The sequence below is a fragment of the Pinus tabuliformis genome, chromosome X, assembly GCF_031772625.1.
Source record: "Pinus tabuliformis cultivar Carrire ecotype Pingquan chromosome X, CPIR1, whole genome shotgun sequence".
Taxonomy (NCBI): domain Eukaryota; kingdom Viridiplantae; phylum Streptophyta; class Pinopsida; order Pinales; family Pinaceae; genus Pinus; species Pinus tabuliformis.
This window is the reverse complement of record NC_142308.1, coordinates 923,414,087-923,434,583: the sequence shown is the minus strand read 5'-3', so window position 1 is coordinate 923,434,583 and position 20,497 is coordinate 923,414,087.

The following is a 20,497-nucleotide window of genomic DNA, read 5'->3' as shown; positions in this document are numbered from 1 at the left end:
GCTACAGTCTTCTTCAGATGGTGGGAGCTCGGTCTTTTTGGCCCTGTATCCCCAGTATTTTGACTATGGTTTTATATGCTGATCCTGAAAATCCTTCCGGGGTCATATGCTATGTTTTTTCAATATGTATATGTGGCTTTTTTATATATCTTATATAAATACAATAGAGCTTTTTCGTCCTGAAAAAAATATTTTCCTCTAGCTATTCCATTTACTTTGTTTTTCTATTTATACGTTACCTTGAAAAAGAATCTTATTTCACCCTACATCACCGTATTATAGGATTTTGTATGCATTTATCTCTGTCTATAGTATAGTTTGTTGCATATCACTAATCTCTCGGAAACTTTACTATAACAGTTCACAAATTTACACAGTTGCCACCTACCATATATTGTTCTCTAATTATATTACCACCATTTAGGTATAATTGCCCGTAAGGTTAATACTAAAATATATATTCAAATATTGTCTACTATTATACCAAGCATAAATAAATTAACCATAAATAGATTACCTAATCATAATAGATGTTGCCTACAAGTACGCCATTCCAAAAAGAAATAAACATAAACAAATGTACTAACTGCTAAAAAATGCACTTGGGAAGAAACACTATGCTCCCAACCATGAAATGATCCACCAGTTCCCCAGATATGAGATAAGTTTCCAAAGGAATAAAAAACCCCTTTGATCCCTTGAATATATATTTGTATAGATTTTATTTGGTAGCTGATTTTTCCTTAGCAACGGGTCTACAAATCCACTTGCCTAGGATTTATTCTAGTTTTCTTTTTTTTTTTAAGATATATTTTCTCTCTCGCTATCCTTTACTCCACCCATACACAGAATTTTTCTCTAGCTAAGTGATATAATGGATATTTATCTCGTATCTTATTAAATCTTATCTAGTGTCTCCTTGTGATTTTTAGGAGCCTTACTTATGGAAGCTTTATCTCAATCTCATCGAACAATGAGATACTTTTTTTTTGCAAGAATCTCTTAACTCTAGTGCCTCATTCCCGTGTAGTTCCAACCATTTTATTTATTAGTAAAATTTACTTATTACATCATACTAAATTTAACAATTCATGGCCTTTCTATCATCAAGTCCAACATAACTCAGTCTAAATAAAGAAAACATTATTACAGAAACAGAGGGGTATTATATCTTCCCCCCCTTTATTTACGTTGTCCATGCTGTCCATTTCCCATTTTATTCCATCTTAAATAGTGTTGGATAGGTCTGTCACATGTCATCCTCCCGTTCCCATGTGGCCTTTGCAAGGGTAAAGTGCTTCCACTACACTTTAACCCGAACAATGACTTGATTTTAGAGCAAGATCTCTTTCCAATCCAATATACAGAGTGACTCTACCAGGAAGTCTCATTCTAGTTCCAAATATATCAAATTCGAATTGTCATGTACATATTTCTTTAGTAAAGATATGTGAAAAAAAATTTGTGCTTTAATATGTCTGGAAAATGCCATCTGATATGCTACCAGTTCGACTCTATCCAAAATCTCAAAAGGCCCACAAAATCGTGGTGCAATTTTTGTATAGATTCCAGTTCTTAAGGTACTTTTTCTTAGTTTCACAATTAAATAAACATGCTCTCCAATATCGAATTACTTACGAGGTCTCTTCCTATCGAAATATATTTTATTTCTATCTTGTGCAATTTTTATGTTTTGTCTAACTTTTTGTACCACCTGTTCTTTTTTTCGCAACACCTATGGCCCTAATATTAGCCTATATTTAGGGTCACCCCATTTAAGAGGTGTGTAGAATTTTCTACCATAAAATGCTTCAAAGGGATTCATTTTTAATGAAGCTTGGTAACTATTGTTGTTAGAAATTTTTTCTAAGTGTAAAAAATCCTCCCACTTAGTAGATCAGTCCATGACATACATGCTTAGAATGTTGTCCAGAATCTGATTAGTTATCTATATATTCCCATTGGTTTGGGGGTGGTATGCAGTGGTAGAGTTTAGTTGTGTCTCCATGCCCCCAAATAAGGCTCTCCAAAATCTGGAAGTGAACTTTTCATCCCTATCAGAAACTATCATCTTCAGTACTCCATATAATCGGAAAATCTCTTTCATAAAAAAATTGGCAATCTATGTTGTTCCATAAGTAGACTATACCGGTAGGAAATGTGATGGCTTGCTTAATATTTCCACTACAACCATAATGGAGTCATGTTGTTGCTTAGTCTTTGGAAATCCTGTAATAAAATCCATTGAAATTACTTCCCATTTCCATTCATCAATGGGCAGTGGGTTTAACAATTCAACAGGATGTTGGTGCTCCACCTTTACTTGGTGACATTCTAAACCTTTTGACAAGTATTTTTCCACCTCTTTTTCCATGTTCAGCTAGAAATTTTTTTTCCTTAATATTGTTACTATGTTTTTATATCCAGGATGTACGACATATGGTTTATAATGATATTAATATAATATAAAATTTTTTAAAGCACTCATAGTGGGGACATATAATCTATTTATGTAGATTAACAATTTTTTAGAGTTCTCTACATAACCTGGAATTTCTATTCGCTGCATCTTTTGTTGAATTTCCATGCATTTATGGTCTTCTGAAATGGAATTTTTAGTATGTGCTAATAATGCTAACAGATACCCCCATTACATTGTGTTCATGTCTTACTACTGCATCTACAATTTTATTTTATTTTCCTTTTATGTATTTACTGTCAAAATCGAATACACTGAGGAAATCTAGCTACCTAGATTTTCTAACATTAAGATTGGTTGGCTGAAAAATATTTTAGGCTAATATGATCTACTACCAAGTTAATTTTTTTTCCTAATAGTTAATGCCTCCAGATTTTTAAACCATTCATTACAACAACCATCTCTAAATCATTTACCACATAGTTCTCTTCATGTGTTTTCAACTTCCTAGACTCATAAGCTACTATTGAATTTTCCTGCATCAAAACATCCCCTAACCCTTCCAAACAACCATCCATGCAAACAAAAAATTATTTATTTAGATATACAATTTGAAAAATAGAAGCCACTATATGTAAGTGTTTAAATTTATCAAATATTTCCTCACATTTGGTTATCCACTAGAATTTTATTCCCTTATTATAGAAGGATGTAATAAGGTAAGGAAGTTTACAGAATCCTTCTATAAATATTCAGTAGTATAATTTAATTCCCATGAATGAGGGGATAATTGACACATCTTTTGGTATGGGACAATTCAAAATATCCCTAACCTTCTCAGGGTCAACAAATAGCCCCTTTGAAATAATGTGACCCAAATATTATATTTTGTTCTTATAATACTCGCATTTTCTAAGCTTAGCATATAACTAATTTTCCCTTAAAGTTAACAGAACTAATATCCGATGTTTCGTGTGCTCCTCTTCATTCTTGGAATATGCGAAAATGTCATCTACGAATACCAACAAAAAATTTTCAAGATACTTGTTAGGGACATTGTTCATTAAGCACATAAAGGTTGTTGGTGCATTAGTAAGACCAAATGATAACACTACAAATTCGCAGTGACCATATCTCGTCCGAAAAGTTTTCTTATAAATGTAAGCATCCCTTATTCTTAACTGGTAATACCCACTCCTTAAATCCATTTTTGAAAATATACTTGTCCCCCTCACTTGATTGAATAGATCATCAATACAGGGAAGTATTGGATATTTATTTCTTATAGTTAACTTATTTAATTGTTGATAGTTGATGCACATTCGAAGTGTGCCATCTTTTTTCTTGACAAATAACATAGGAGCCCCCCACGGTGATACATTGGGGCTAATGTAGCCCTTATATAATAACTCATGTAGCTACATTTTTAGTTCTAATAACTTTGGTGTACTCATTCTATAAGGAGCTCTAGATACCGCGGTTGCACCTAGTACTAGCTCAAAGGAGAAATCTATGTATCTTCAATGAGGTAAACCTAGAATTCCCTCCGGAAAGACATCCAAAAATTCCTTATTTATTGGAAGTGTCTCTAAATTTTACTTTTCTATTGGCTCTGTACTATCTTCCACATTCACCATATATAACTAACACCCTTTTCTTGCACTCTTTTTGAGTTGTAAAGCTGATATTGGTCTAACTAATATATACATTGTTATTGCTTTAAATAAATGGGGTTTCTCGCCTTGAATCAAACAGTTTGATGTTTTCTCTAAACAGTTTATAACAACTCCTTGTTTCTCCAACCAATCCATTCCTATCAGTACATGATAGTACTCTAATTGTTAATTTTCAGAATTTTCTATGTTGTATCAATTACTTTAGCCCAATTCAAAACTTCAATCAACAATATTGCCAATTACAATTAGTTTTTCCATTCATCAATAGTAATTGAGGATATGACAATGAATGCAATGAAAAAGAAGACAATCAACACATCAACAAGAGGCACCATATTTGGGAAAAGACCAGGGAAAAACCTAACTAGGGGGGAAACCCTTTGAAATTATTTTTTATTAGATTATCATAAAATGTTCAACAGAGAATACAATGAGCCCAATACAATATCATCAGAAATACAACCCAACTTCTTCAAAAGCTAGTTTACAATGGCAGAATATATCAAAGACAACTTTATTTAGACTTCAAACAACTTCAGAAAACTTTGAATGATGGTCAACTATAGTCAAACCCCTTGACGGTCACTTCAGGTTAGAACACAAGTGTATGTATCTCCTAGATGATACCTTGGCCTTAACATGCATGCATTTTTTGACAATATTTCCCTATATTGTGCATGTGTCTCGAACATAAACCCTAATTTTTGTATGAAATTTGGACCCCTATGATGTGCACCAGTATTGCAACAAGAATGCTGCAACTCCTAGGGCTACCAACTTTACTTTATCAACCTTGGGTTCATACAAACTTGGAGGTGTAAGTGTTGTATACAAAAGCAAAAGTGATGGTTCTGCCTTTTGTCACTGTTTAATTGTCAATAGACCACTAGGGTTTTTCAAGCCAGACTTCTGTGGATTCATAAGGAGCTTGATTACTCATGAGGGAAAGATAAGTCTACTCTAAGAGAAATCTTGTCTACAGTAGTAAGGAAAAATATTGAAATCCAATGCTAAAACACACCATTTCCTACCTAACTGCTAAGAGACTATGTTTCAGAAGGAATGCTAGATTAACATGGACGAAATTCAACTATCTTGAGCATGTGAATTCAAAGCATCAACATTCTACTACTATGCATGTAAATAGCTATGACAAAACTATTTTTCTTTTTATATTTTTATGGAAAAACAAGTGAAAGCTAATCTCTTTTGGTGATGTGGCAGGTGGCTTAGGGATGCTGGTGGATGGTTGGGAGGTTTGGGAGACCTTTAGGTGACCTTGTGTGGATTTCTAGAGGTTTTCCCTCAATTTGGCCTCAAAACAAGCCACTACAGGAAAACCTACAAGATGTCCTAAAAACCTACAGGATTCCCTGTATTTCTACAAGATACAACCGAGAGAAAAATGATGGGTGTTGAAGGTGATGGAAGGCTTAGGGAAGGTGGTTGGTGGATGGAATGGAGTGAGAAAATGCCTAGGATCACTCAAAACTCAAAACCAAGGTTGGGAGATGGTTGGATTTGCTCAACATGCTTGGAGAAGTTTCCTTGAAGAATGATGAAATTGGTGAGGGTCTTAGTGAAAGTGAGGAATGATCATGGATGGATGAAGTTGGAAGGAGGTTGCTTGTTATGAAATCTTTCTCTACTTATGAAACACCTGCACTGCATCAAACAATGATATTTGCCCAAAAATCATGTAAACAAGAAGAATTTCAATGAGCTAGAAAAACAAAGTTTAATGGCTTAGTTGTCTACTTCATGCATGAAGAAAATTCGCAGAATAAGATGAAGTCATTGATGAGATCTACTGCAAGATTGAAGATGGAAGAAATGATGGCTAGTTCCTAGACTTGCAAAATGATCAAATGTTGGCTTTGTTAGTGTCGGTATCTTCATCCCTCAATCAGTGATCAAAATTCTCTTGTTGCATGCATTTTTAGGTGTCTCATCTGATCAGCTGCATTCCATTAGGGTCATGGATCATCTGATGGTAGTGGCATATTATCAATTTTCCCTCATGGTCTTTACCTGCTAGCCTATTTTCACAAATTTAGGTCATTTACAATCATTTTCTCTCTTTACATTTACAAAAGCCATTTTTAGGGTTTCAGGTCTCATTAGGTCTAGGGTTTGTCATTTTAGTCCTGGAAAAGCTCAATAATGGTTAGCAGGCACATGAGGAAGTCAAATAAGGTCTCAACATCAAAAAATTCAATAATCACCAAACAGAGTTTTTATTTTTTATGTATAAAATTTCATGTAATTTTAATTTTCCCATATGTAATAAGTTAAAAAATGTAGCCCTGGGTCACCTTGCCAAACTCTTGCACTCCAGCTCCTACAAAAGAGACAATAAATTCAAAGCATTAGTCCATCAAATGTCAAAAAGAGAGCCAAACTGCAAAATAGAGTTTTTAAAAGATAAAGTAAAAGGAAAACATTAGAAAGTGGGTTTTCTAAAGGCAAAAATTAAAGTCAAAAGGGTATATAAAGTGTTTTTCACGTTAAAGACTTCATTTGTGCCTAAAGTGAGAGTGAACAAGAGCAAGTCGCATTTTTAAGGTGAAGGGGAGAAATCATAGCAAAAGTTGTGTAACACTTCCTGGTGTGGTACACCTGGGTAGAGGCACGGCACACCTGATCGGCGCAGCTCACAGAGCATAGAATTCACATACAAACTTCAATGGGCACGGTGCACCTGTTGAGCGCGGCACACCTGTGTGTTGGCACGGTGTTGTGGGGAAAAATGCCTATGCAGGACGATCCTATCCACCTAAGGTGTGACAATGCCTTAGCAACAAACACAGACAGCTATTCTAGTATTCTTCCTTTATGAATTAATAATGAAGAGAGATGGATGGACTAACCGGTGTCTTCTGTTTGTCCCTCGATCCAGTTTCCCTTCTCTTTGAGAGTTCCCAGCTACTTGCCTTCTCGCTCGCCCAGCTTCAAGAGGTTTCTGCAAGATCACAAGAAGAGAACACTACACAAGACATGGATTCATATTCATAACTAGTTCAGGATTAGAAATAAACTAAACATAATAATGCAATCATACATCAAAGATACACCAGTATATAGGAGAAACCAAGATAGCTTTATTGATGAATAACAAGGTTCAGGAAGAGATACAACCCAGAGGGCTCCAATCCAGCATCTCCTTCCCAGCAAATGGAATTCCTATCTTCACCCCCTTCAAAGCATTAAGCACCCAATGATTCCAATCTCAAACCAACAGCAATTCTTTGCAATAACAAAATTCCCGCCTCAAGATCTCATGGAGGAGAGATCCATATATAGATGTTTGGAGAGAGGATGAGTCAACTTGAGATCTGACTAGTGTCCTCTCCCTCTTTCAGTTCTTGATTCCACTTGGAGGTTCTTGCTTCCACTTGGAGATTAGGAACCTCTTACTCATCACCAGTCGAATTCACTGAGGCAAGTGTCATTGAGGAAGATTCTGGAAGCTTCCTGGGCCTTGACACCTCTTGGAATGAACTTGCCATTTGGCAAATCTCGCTCAACACACCCTGGTAGTGCTTCTACCTACGTTGCAGTGCAGGTAGCTAGTGTTAGCTTTGACATTCAGCGCAGATAGCTAGTGTAGCCACTGAATTGATCCTGAATTGACTTGTTTTTGAGCAGTTTCTGGTGGAGAACTTCTGTGAATTGCTGTGGTTTGTTAGCCATGTTCCTCTAGGGGTAGGAACAACATGTTTAGGGGCTATGGATCCCTTAGATTATGGACATTTCATGCTTATAGCTGTAAGGAAAAAAAAATGTCTATAACAGTTTCCCCCTAAAGTATGAGGCCATTTATCGGGTGAAATGCTTTATCAGGGGGATCCGAAGTTCATCCAATGTTGGGAGGAGACCTGTAATAAGATATAATACAATACAATATTTTTCATACTGCTTTCATGATCTAGCTGAGGCGGGCATTCCCATGCTCAGCTTTATAAATTCATTTTTCTGTACATAGAACAGACAATCGTCTGATGGTAGACTGATAATTTTGATGAAATTATCATCCTTTGAGTAGGATGATTATCTGCTGCAATGATGTACATGTCAATGTCTTTATCTTTTCTGAATATATATCGCAGCCCGGATGGATGAAACTAGATCCGGGGTCTTCAAACTCGTTCGATCTTCACTCTAAGTACAAGTCGATCCATGTGAGAAATGTTCTGAAGTCGAACATGGAAAGACATCGCTTGATTACCGATCAATGAGGTAAACCGTTAACAAGCGCGAGAGGAATCACCGATAATGATAATGACCCTCAAGGTACTGTAGTACAATTCACGTGGTGTGAATAAAGGATTTGGCGTCGAACACCACGCAAAATATTTCGGTCGAAGGTCATTGGTGTATACCTATCGCCGGAAGTGAGAAACTTGCCATTGAGGCATGCAAGCTTCAAAGTACTGAAGGGGTTGTTCCTAGATCAACTTCTTGGATAATGAGCTGATGTCGACAAGAAGCGATCCGTCAAAGGAGGGCCTTAATGAATCCCACATCAATGACACAGAACGGAGCTAATGATTTTGATGGAGGTGAAAACGATCTGTGATATATGATTCAGGGTGGCGGTCATGAAAGGATGAAGGATAATGTACGGCAGTGGATGGGACACGGTTGACTTTTCTGAACGACTTCTCTTGAACATATGGCGACACTGATGCGATGGATTGGTAGCATTACCCCAAATATGGATGGTATGGCGAGACCATGGATGTGACCGATGAATGAAACAACCCAACCTGATTGTGGTACGGAGGAAAAGTGTCATGTTCAAGAGCGACTTGCTACCATCAAAGTTTTCTTGAGTTTCTACCAATTTTTCCCCAGTCATTGCTGACCAGTACCTCTTTATTTTTGTCAAGCTTGAGGAGGATAACATATGCTTGTTCTATAACCTGCCCTTCGGGCAAGCCCATCGCTATGTTTTAACGAGCCTAGCGATAGTGAAACCCGTTCTCGTCTAAAGACAAGTTTGTCGCTATTTAATGCATTTAACGAGTCTAACGACAAAGATAACTCGGTCCTTTTCATTTTTAGAGAGTCTGAAAAGGTACATAAAGTTAACTCCAAAAGTCCTTTTTCGTCATCTAATCCCTTAGGTCCGAAAAAGTATAAAACAATACAGAAGGGATGAGTTTTTGATAGTTTTAACGAGCCGAATAAAACAAGCGCTCGATCTTTTTGTGCAATAATCCCTCAGGTCCAGAAAGATTAAAATCTAGAGGAGGGATAGCACTTCCTGTCCCTTTAATGAGTTGGAAGGCCAAGGACTCGGCAATCTTTTCATATTTTACGAGTCAGATGAAAAGAGCTTAAAGAAGACTCATCTTTTGAGGAACGAGTGATGAAACAGGTTAGTAGCTGATTCCAGGTACAGGTTGGAATTTTCCAATCACGGCAGTGTCACAAGGATGGCCAGTGAAATCACTCTTCGCAGTTGTTCCTCAAAATGGGTAAACAAACATATGGAGGTGAACGATCGGTCAATGGAAAAGTGGAGGTGACGGTGCAAACACGACCAAGGCTTTAATGGCTGATGATATTACACTCACAGTGGTTATTTACCGGGATAGTTCATTTTTTAACGAGCTTAAACGCGGGGGGAAACATTTGCTCGATCTTATGTTTATTTTTTAACGAGCATGAACTGTGTGCTAAAACTGCTCGATCTTGCGTTTATTTTTTAACGAGCATGAACTGTGTGCTAAAACTGCTCGAATCTTGCGTTTATTTTTTAACGAGCATGAACTGTGTGCTAAAACTGCTCGATTACCCAATCATATGATAAGAATGTCTCATTAAGATTCTATTTTTTATGGAGCTTCATCTTACAAAGCTATGCCCCGCATCCTTTCTTTATGCAAGTTAGGAAACGACTAACCCAAAAAACAGATAAATAACCGCTCTTTGCTTGCACTCCAAAAGGTTTGCATGCCCCCAGGTATAAAGTACGATTTCAAGGTTACCTCTACTTCTTTTCCGTCAAAAAATTTGTTTTAACGAGAGAGGCTTACCTCTTTCAGGTTACCCAAAGATTGTCTCGTTAATCTTTCAAACAAAACACTTCCTCGGCAATGTCTACCGAAATAGAAAAAGGTGAGCGACGATGCCCGCCAACTCACATAACTTTGACAAAAGAATCTTATTCTAGAATAACCCTCTTCCAGCATGGGCGGGGTACAGACTAGTCATATTCTCCCACGGAAACCTACCCTATACCCAAAGTTTTCCTGCCAAAGCAGACCAGGACGCATGCCCCCTGGGTTCTAGTCATATCCTCCTGGATTACTCGCGCTCATCAGGAGGACGGACCATGGGTTGAGACATTTCTTGCGTGAAGAGACCATTTAGGGATGGTATATGACTATTTGCGATGCGTGATCCGGGAAATGAAAGTTGGTCCACGAGCTTGACCACTCTTTCTTCATGCAGAAAACACATTACTCTAAAGAGTGAGGAGACGATGGCTTCCATGCAATATATATAGTCTCGTCCAAGGAGTAGGTTATAATCCAAGGGTCCTTGAACGACCATCACGTTCATTTGAACGGTCTTCCCTTTCAATGTTATCGGCACATTGGGGAGGATCCCTAAAGGTCGACTGGTTCCTTTATCAAAGCCTGATAGATTTCTCATTTCAGGCAAAAGCGCTGGCGAACCAAGCGCTTTCCAAGCAATAGAGGAAAGGATACTCACAGATGCCCCCTCATCAATGATAGTGCCAACCATTACCATTCTGTATATTTGAACGATAATTCTGAATGGTATGCTTGCTGGCAAATGGGGTCTGCCTAGTTGGTTCCAGTCGAAGGACACAACTAGGTTGCTTGGTGGTGGGACCGAATAGACGGCCGGGTATGACTCTGGCGAAGTTCCTTCCTGCGATAAAGGAATGGGAAAATTGCCCCCTTGTTCGTCGGAGTCTGTGTTGATGAAGAGAATTTGGATGGTGTCGTCTTTATTCTCTTCTGTGATGATATCATTCGAGGATAGAGCCTCTAAAGGCAAAACCGGGTCAACTGCCGCCTCAACCTTTTGACTTTCGTCAGGTATGGATTCAGACGGTTCATCCTCAATGATAGGTGCTTCGGCTGACCACCTAGGCGGGCCAGCCGGGTTCTCAACTAGTGAAGGACTTGGCAGGAGTTTTTGATATCCAGGAGGAAGTTGCGCTCGTAAAATCGGGCGATCTTCCAAAACTCTTTTAGCCTCGTCTAAGAAGGGACAACGGTGGATGGCATAGTCGCCTTCACACAGTTTGCAGGGAAATCTAGCTTTCCATCTCTGTCCTGGGACTTCACTTTCACTAGTTGACGGTGAGCTGTCAACATGGCTATCAGAGGTTGACGCCACCGAATTGTGCAAACGGGGAGACCAGTCCCTTAGTATCCGAGGGATGCAGGGACAATCTCTGTGGAAGTGGTCTCCCTTGCATATGACACATGGCGATTTAGGCCTGGTCAGTGCTGTGTGTGGATTTTTGTCAGACGACACTTGTTTGCCCCCAGTCGCTTTTGGCTCCTTCTTCTTCTTCTCTTTCTTCTTCTTTTCCTTCTTCTCCTTAGGAACTTGGTTTTTTGTCTTACCAGTTCCGTCAAGCGAAGAGGAAGGAGGAGAGGAAGAGTTAGATGAAGTAGAAGGCTGGTGGGCAACTCTGGTCTGGTCTAACTGTTGACTCGACTGTTCAGGAATAGTGGTGTTCTGAACGACATTGGTTGAAAAGAGCTAGACCGACAAGCCAATTGTCAGTCCTGGAAGCGACAATGTGGCCATATGGGGCGCACCAACATCTCCCCAAGAGGAGAAGGGACTAGGATTTCCACCAAGGGGAATTCCTTGGTTGGCGTGCTCCATTTTCTCAACCTAAAGATCAACTTAGGAATAAGGGGTGATTGTTCCGTTTAAAATAAATTTTAACGACGCTTTAGACACAACTTGCTTTTTCAATTTTAAAGAGTCGAGAAAAAGCTAAATATGACTCTAGTCTCCTTCGATGTTTTAACGAGCCCGAAGTGACAAATGCTCGGATGGACTTTTTCTGTTATAGAGTCTGAAAAAGGCCAAAAGGAACTGCTCTGGAGTTCTAGTTAGAGGGTGTGCCAAACTTTTCGCAAAACCGCAGAATACTTTTTAGGGTACGGGCGGACGATCTTCCTGAATGCTATGTTCAGTGCATTGCGATCAGTAGGGCAGCCGACACGGCTTCCTAAGGATAAAGGTTTTATGCCTATAGGGGTCTCCCAATATGTACGCGACGGTACGTGGGAGCACAATCCGTACTGGCGCTATCGTCCCTCTGGAGGAATCACCCACCATCAACAAGATCGACAATCACCAGGCTTTATGACGCCAGAACACGTCTCTAGCCTAGACCTCTATGTTGTGCGTTATGTTGCAAAGCGTTGTTAAGTTCATTCAATTTATTTTAGGTTGATATTTTTAGAAGTTTGCCTTTTGAGGTTAACCACGAGATGTATGATACAATTCCTAAATGCAGTCTAAAGATGATAAGCAAGCTTTATATATCTTTTCAACTTTGAAAATCCTAGCTACAAAGGGAAAAGAAAGACACCATCTTTTCTCAAAGAGCAATCAGCACACTCTAATGCACTTTTCCTACATCAAACATGAAAACTATCAAGATGCAAATGCACAATGCAGGTGTTTGTTTTCCGCTTTCTTAGTATTGATGCCTACAAAGAAAGCTTTTTGTACAACTTTGAATTCACTTTTAAATGACAAGTACAAACAAGTTTACTTTTTCGAAATCAGAGAGGGTAGAAGAGATTACAACACTTAACGATTTTCGAAATGAATACTTGTTTCGACACTTAAAAGAGACAAACGCAAACCAATAAGCAAGAGTAAATGTATAATCAACTGCAAACAGCCAATGAACTTTCTTCTAAGATCACAATCAACAGATCTGAATCAAGGGCTACAGGATGACTATTTCACTCATGCAAAGGAAAACTGTAAATGACGCCACAAACAAATAAAAACACTCACAGTATTTTTGTACAAAAGGAGGCGGAATTTAAGCAGAGAAAAGGAGTTATCAGACTGGTACCTATGCTGGTTACAGGCTGCAAAAATCAGAGATCAAAACAAGGAAAAACAGAGCAGAGAACCCCAGCTGCACAAGGCCTAACTGGATCAGTGCAACCTCAACATAGGGGTTTTGACATTCAGCGCAGGTAGCCTTCACGGGACCTGCGTTGAAATGCAGAACCTCTTCACAGGGGTCGCGCTGAAGGAGAAACAAGACTTTCTCACTGGGTTCTGGGTCACAGATTGCTGATTAATCTACTGTTTCAGGCCAAATAAAAGCAACAAGCAAGGTGCAATCAAAGGAATGCTTTGAGGGAGTACTAAGATCTATCACAAAGGATCATCAAATCATTTGTGAGTCCATTGTTCAGATCATAGACAAATCTAGTGATTGGATCAAAGCAGCAACTGTCTACTTTGCGTCTGAGAATAGCAGACGCAGTTCGAATGTTGCTGTTAAGTCTATGAAACAAACAATGATGGAAACACAAATAAAATGACTAAACAGATCTCCCCAACGGAGTCGCCAATTTGTTGTGGGGAAAAATGCCTATGCAGGACAATCCTATCCACCTAAGGTGTGACAGTGCCTTAGCAACAAACAGAGACAACTATTCTAGTATTCTTCCTTTATGAATTAAGAATGAAGAGAGATGGATGGACTAACCAGTGTCTTCCGTTTGTCCCTCGATCCAGTTTCCCTTCTCTTTGAGAGTTCCCAGCTACTTGCCTTCTCGCTCACCCAGCTTCAAGAGGTTTCTGCAAGATCACAAGAAGAGAACACTACACAAGACATGGATTCATATTCATAACTAGTTCAGGATTAGAAATTAACTAAACATACTAATGCAATCATACATCAAAGATACACCAGTATATAGGAGAAACCAAGATAGCTTTATTGATGAATAACAAGGTTAAGGAAGAGATACAACCCAGAGGGCTCCAATCCAGCATCTCCTTCCCAACAAATGGAATTCCTATCTTCACCCCCTTCAAAGCATTAAGCACCCAATGGTTCCAATCTCAAACCAACAGCAATTCTTTGCAATAACGAAATTCCCGCCTCCAGATCTCATGGAGGAGAGATCCATATATAGATGTTTGGAGAGAGGATGAGTCAACTTGAGATCTTACTAGTGTCCTCTCCCTCTGTCAGTTCTTGATTCCACTTGGAGGTTCTTGCTTCCACTTGGAGATTAGGAACCTCTTACTCATCACCAGTCGAATTCACTGAGGCAAGTGTCATTGAGGAAGATTCTGGAAGCTTCCTGGGCCTTGACACCTCTTGGAATGAACTTGCCATTTGGAAAATCTCGCTCAACGCACCCTGGTAGTGCTTCTACCTGCGTTGCAGTGCAGGTAGCCAGTGTTAGCTTTGACATTCAGTGCAGACAGCTAGTGTAGCCACTGAATTGATCCTGAATTGACTTTTTTTTGAGTAGTTTCTGGTGGAGAACTTCTGTGAATTGCTGTGGTTTGTTAGCCTTGTTCCTCTATGGGTAGGAACAACATGTTTAGGGACTTTGGATCCCTTAGATTATGGACATTTCATGCTTATAGCTGTAAGGCACAAAAATGTCTATAACACACGACGCACCGGTCCTCCAAGCCTTAATTTCATCCAAATGATCTTGCCAAGCTCAAAAATCTTGCAAACTTCATTACACAAGTGAAACATTCCACTTTGCCATTGCAAGGGTTTTAGTCCTCATTGATGGTGTGTAAATAGGTGAAAAGACAAACCCTAACTACTGCACAGTTGCACTACAAAAACTATCTAGGGTTTATAAAATTCTCATTCTTGCTATTTATTCCCCTACATCATTTTCACATTCCTCACACTAAAATTTCCCTCATTTTGTCCTACCCCCCTATCCCCAAAACCCTAATACCTAACAAATTCCCACTATTCCCCAAACCCTAATCTGCATTCCCAAACCCTATCACTCCCTAAAAACCCTACAGCCAGCATCAAATCTTCCACTCATCAGTCCCATTCATCAAATAGCAGTCACCTATTCTCGTTTTAAAATCTCTTCATACTCATCATTTTACACCAAATAGTGGCAAATATGGAAACAAAGTCAGCTTATGAAAGGGATAAGGAAACTATAAGTGATTCCTCCCAAGAAATTCATGCACCAAGAAAACCACAGAAGGGAGGAAAACACATCCGGGAGGAGCCCGCTACACTCACAAAGCTATTGGCTTGTCCTCTTGCAGTAACATGTTTCAAACATCAGTCTTGCTACCAGTTTTGTGAGATGGTGGAAAGAGTGAAATACCACCATGAGCTTGCTAAACTATTTGTCCTTTATCTTCACAATGGTCAAGCCAATTTAGCAGGTGTTACCTTCACTTTGACACCTGAAACTATAGCTGAAGCAACAAGTATTCCTAATGTGGGTGAACAGTGGAACAAAGGATAGCTGGTGGACAAAGAGCATTATGAGCCTTATATCAAGGCTAGTTATCGTAAGTAAATCAGTAGGGTCTTCCCTTTCAGATACTTACATGAAACATATTCTCCACTCATGAAGTTCATTATCAAATACTTCAACTATGAAGGGAGATTTTCTCGCTTGTACATCTATCATGTTAGACTATTGATGCATTTCACTAGGGTGAGGATTGTGAACCTCCCCTATTTCATATGAAGAAATATTGAGAAAATGACCACACTAGTGCAAAGAAAACCTCCTCATCAATAATACAACAATATATATCACTTTGCATTGATCAAGATTGTGGTTTTGCATCAGCTGAGTTTGCTGAATGTTTCATGAGATGATTTCACTTCACATGAGGTTTTCAAAAGCCCTCAAATGACCTCATTAGTATTTCAAGAGGGCGGAGGGCCTTCAAATCAGCAAGAAGTGCATGAGACTCAAATTACCAGTGTGCCAGTATTTGTCACTTATCAAAAATGCACAAGGCGATTATTTATAGCTGCCAAATGAGTACTATCTCCACCTGGGGTGGAAGGGGTCTTGTTTCCTTCATCAGACCATAGGAATATGCTATCTTCACCTAGGGTGAAAGGGGCTTTGCCTTTTTCTTCAGCAAATCAGGTACAGGACAAAGGGAAACAACCATTGCATGATGAAGGGCCTTCTGAAGGTCAGGAGAAAGATTTCATTTTGATTCAGGATGAGGATACTGATTTGGGCTCCCAAAGCTCAGAACTCAAGGAGATCATCAAAGAACAAGAAGTTGACATTCATGACTTATCTCTTAACCTTGAAAGAGCTAAGTGGATCATAAAATACCTTGAGCAAAGGAACAAGCAGTTGGAGGACAAGAAGACAATCATGGAGCTGCAAAACATAAGAGAAAATAAGCAAGCAACAAAGAGGAGGAAGTTAAGTTAACACCGCTTGAGTAAGAGGTTGATGCTGACCAGGAATATTGGCTAGAGAGGGAAAATATGCACTTGGAGAAGCTGCTCGAGAAAGCCATCAAGGAGAAAATGATGTTGAGGCACATGGCTTTTCATTATTTGGCAAGAAACAAGATTTGCAAAGCGAGAATAAGGATCCTAAAAGCCAAGTTGAGGAAGACTTTGAGGAGCAACAAAGAGCAAGATAAAGTCAAGATCTTGGTTGAAGCTTCCTTGGCCTAGCATAGTACTTGATGCAAGTCACTCATGACAAATTTCAAGAAATTTGGCACACTTTTTGACAATTTTGGAGGTAAAAGCAGGTTTTTCTCACTGGTGTGTAGCACCACCTGGTCCTCGCTTTTTCTAGGGATCTCCTCTAGAGGAAAACTCTACAATTTTGGATTTATTGTGAAAAATAATGCATACCTAGAAATTACAAGAAAGTTTGGTCAAGTTTTGGGCTTCCAAAAGGGTCAAAAACACCTCAAAAATGCCCTCTTTGCCACTTTTTGGCCACATAGGAAGTAGTGTTGGGAGAACTGATTTTTGGAGGGGCAAATGGACACCAAATTCAAAAATTCCACCTGTTCTAGAAAGTAGACAGACCTACCTTTCCAATTAGCCCACTTGAAGCAAATTTGGTGAAGGTTAAAGACTCCAAAATCAGCTGCAAAAAAGCACTATACACAGGAAAAGTGGCGCTACACACAAGATGGAAAAGTGCCATTTTTGCCAAAAATATCTGTTTTTCGCCTAGTTTTTTTGAGTTCGGATTTTTCTCTCTCATGGTAAAAATCATGATGTAAATTGATGGAATTTGATGCAAAAATGATGAAAACTCACTCATGGAGGTAGATACATCATGTATCTGTGATTTTGAACTGAATGAATCAGTTTCCTAGGTTTTAGAGGCAAGTTGTTCCACTGCCTACTTTTCAGTTCTTAGTTTAGATCTTGTTGAAAGAGCTCTTAAACTCATAAATTCGACCCCTAAAGGCTAGAATGAGTTGTTTTTTGCCTATATAGAGTACCTTTTCAGTCATTTGTAAAGGTTGGACTCTTGTGAATGCTTTGAGCATTATTATACATTCATCTCTATAGTTTGGTAAGGAAATAGACCAGGGTTTGCAACATTTTCTGGGATTCTTGTGGCAAGGTGACTTAGTATTGTTTTTCCTTATGTAATTCAAGTTTACATGTGTTTATGTATGGCATCATCTCTCTCTTTTCAGCTTAACTAATTCAATCAAGGATAAAGGTAGAAATCATTGATGTTGCAGTGCTCTACCTAGGGTTTGTTTAGCTATTCATGTTTTCAATTGTTCGAAGAGGATTATTGATATTTTCATGCCCTCTCCAACTCCTCACCAGTATTAATACTATCCATTTCACTCAATTCAAAGTACTAAAGCATTTGCCTACCTCGCCCCATAGAAACCTCTACAATACTAAGTTCATTCCCCGGACCCAAATCTGCCTTTCACATTTGAGCCAGCAAACCAACATAAAATTCAATCAAACTCCTTTGAGCATATACCTAGCCCAAAATTAGTCTTCACATCAGTCATCTCAAGCTTTATTGGCCATATTTTTTTGAGATTTACAATGAGAGTGCCCGCTCCCGACCTGGTAGGGCGAGCTACTAGGTTAAGCATGGTTTGAAGTTACCTTAGACCTACCTTTCTCATCCTGAGGTAGATTTAGGCCATAACAGGCTTAAGCACATGAAACTCTAAATTCTATAAGAAAGTAGAATTCTGTCTTTTTGGGGCTACATGGGGGTCCTTTCCTCAAATCATGATCCCTGAAGGAAGAAGTGAGGCCAAGACACCTATTGATAGCTTTTTGATGCTCCTTTAATCCCTTCTAACCTACCGCTAAATTATATCACAAATGGAAGCAAACTAATAACCAAACTAATCAAATCTACACTACTTGCAATGAAACACTTCCAAGGAAAATTTAACCATGAATCTATGAAATTAATCTAAGCATACAGATACAAGAAGGGGATCCTTTTCTGCTAGTTTTGGGCCCTAACCCAAGAGCTTCAACCCTCTGAGTTAACTTAGTACTAGATCATGAAAAAGCTTATTCTCATTATCAAAACAGAAAATTACATAGCAATGTCTTCCACAAGCCTGGAGCTGAAAAATAAGTAGTGCTTTTACAACAAAATTTTGAATCCTAATGAGGCTCTAGGCCTCTTGATTTATACAATTGAAGTCTCCAACGACTTCCTTAAATCGAGAGAGGGTCAATTCCCAAACTTGAGATGAGCTAACTCTTTGACTATCACTTCCTTGGCTGCCTTTTAATCTTCATGACTTGGCTGCTTGTATTTTGAGCTAGTGTGAGTGATGGAGGAATATTCAAATGAGAGAGGTGTAAATGAGGAGGATCTACATACTACAATCTCTCTTGCTTGTCTGATTCGAGTTTCAACTTTTAATCTTGCAAAAATTCCTCGATTTTCTCTCACAAACGTGCATTTAATGCACATTAGTCCACTAGGCATAATATCTCACTTTGACTCATCTCATAAACCAAAATATAATCAAAACATGTAATAAGTTGTGATAAGATTTGATTTAACCAATCTAGGAGGTGAATTAAGGTCCACATAGTTACCCAATTATGAGTCTCATCATCACCCTGTACTAAAAGTGTTGCTCATCCTTTGAGCAACTCAATCAATATCCATATCTTTCAGAGTCCTGGTGGCTTCTTTGACATCCCATGCTTTTGCTGTGGGTTCTTTTTCTTGTGCATATAATCTTTCCTTCCTTTCTATCTCCTCCCATAGCTTTCTTTATTCCTCTTCCTTCCTTCCTTCCAACATCCCCAAGAGCAGTGGTGGACTGATCCTTAAGCCTATCCATTTAACTTTGAGCCTTTTGATGGTTTTCTTGTACATGGGTGTCCTATTTAGTGCCTCTCTCATTCTTTGAGAGAATGGTACTCTCTAATTTTCAAACTGTATGGAAGAGTATTCCATCTCCTTTGGCAAGATTTCATGTTGTCATCCCCTAACATCCTGAACATATCCTCAAAATGTGTAATTTATTGCTCTTGGGAAGCAAGATACCTGGGTGCAAGTTGAGGATCATTTGCAATTAAATTATGTGTGTTGATGCTAGCCATTGGGTTTGACTGCCCAACTCGTATCATGAGAGGCTATTTTTGATCCCTTGCCAATATCTTCTTCATTTCTATGGCCCTTGCTTCCTCATGGTTCATCGATGGTGCTAAGGCCATTAACTGTAAATCCCATAATTTTACATTAGGGTCCCATACATTTAGATTTGTCAAGGCCATGTTATGCAAGTAGAACTCAAACATCTTAGGCCTATCCTCCAATGTGCTTTGATCACAAAGATCAATGAACTGTTTATAATCTTGGAATGGAATAGTTCTTCTCTATGCTAGGGTCTTAATTTGGAACTGAAGCCATTGTTCCTTAAGGTATAATGCATAGGACTTAGCTGGCATCCTGCATTGGACTGTCTCTAATGATAGACTGGCCATGGTTGCAAATTGGTTGTCTTTTTCTTGTAGTTGTCCTTTCAACCATTCATTTTTTGCCTCTAACTGATTTTTCATTATGGCTTCTCTATCTCTCAGGTTTCTTAGTTCCCTACCCATCTCTTTGAGCTTTTCCTCCATGTGACCTATGTCCTCTACTCCGTTTGACTTAGCAATCTGCATGCATATATGTGTTATGGCTCTTTCCTTCTCAAGCTCAAAGAACAGTGGGATGCAAATTGTTTGTGGAATGACCTTGCCCCCTTCAATAAATCTGTAGTAGGAATCAAGGTTTGGTTGAGGGCTAGGTTCCCTTAGGTCTGGGTCCTCCTTCTTTGGTTCTTGCTGCATACTTCCTTCCTTATCCAATTTTTGAGTTTCCTATAGGTTTAGTAGAGTTTCCTGTAGGAC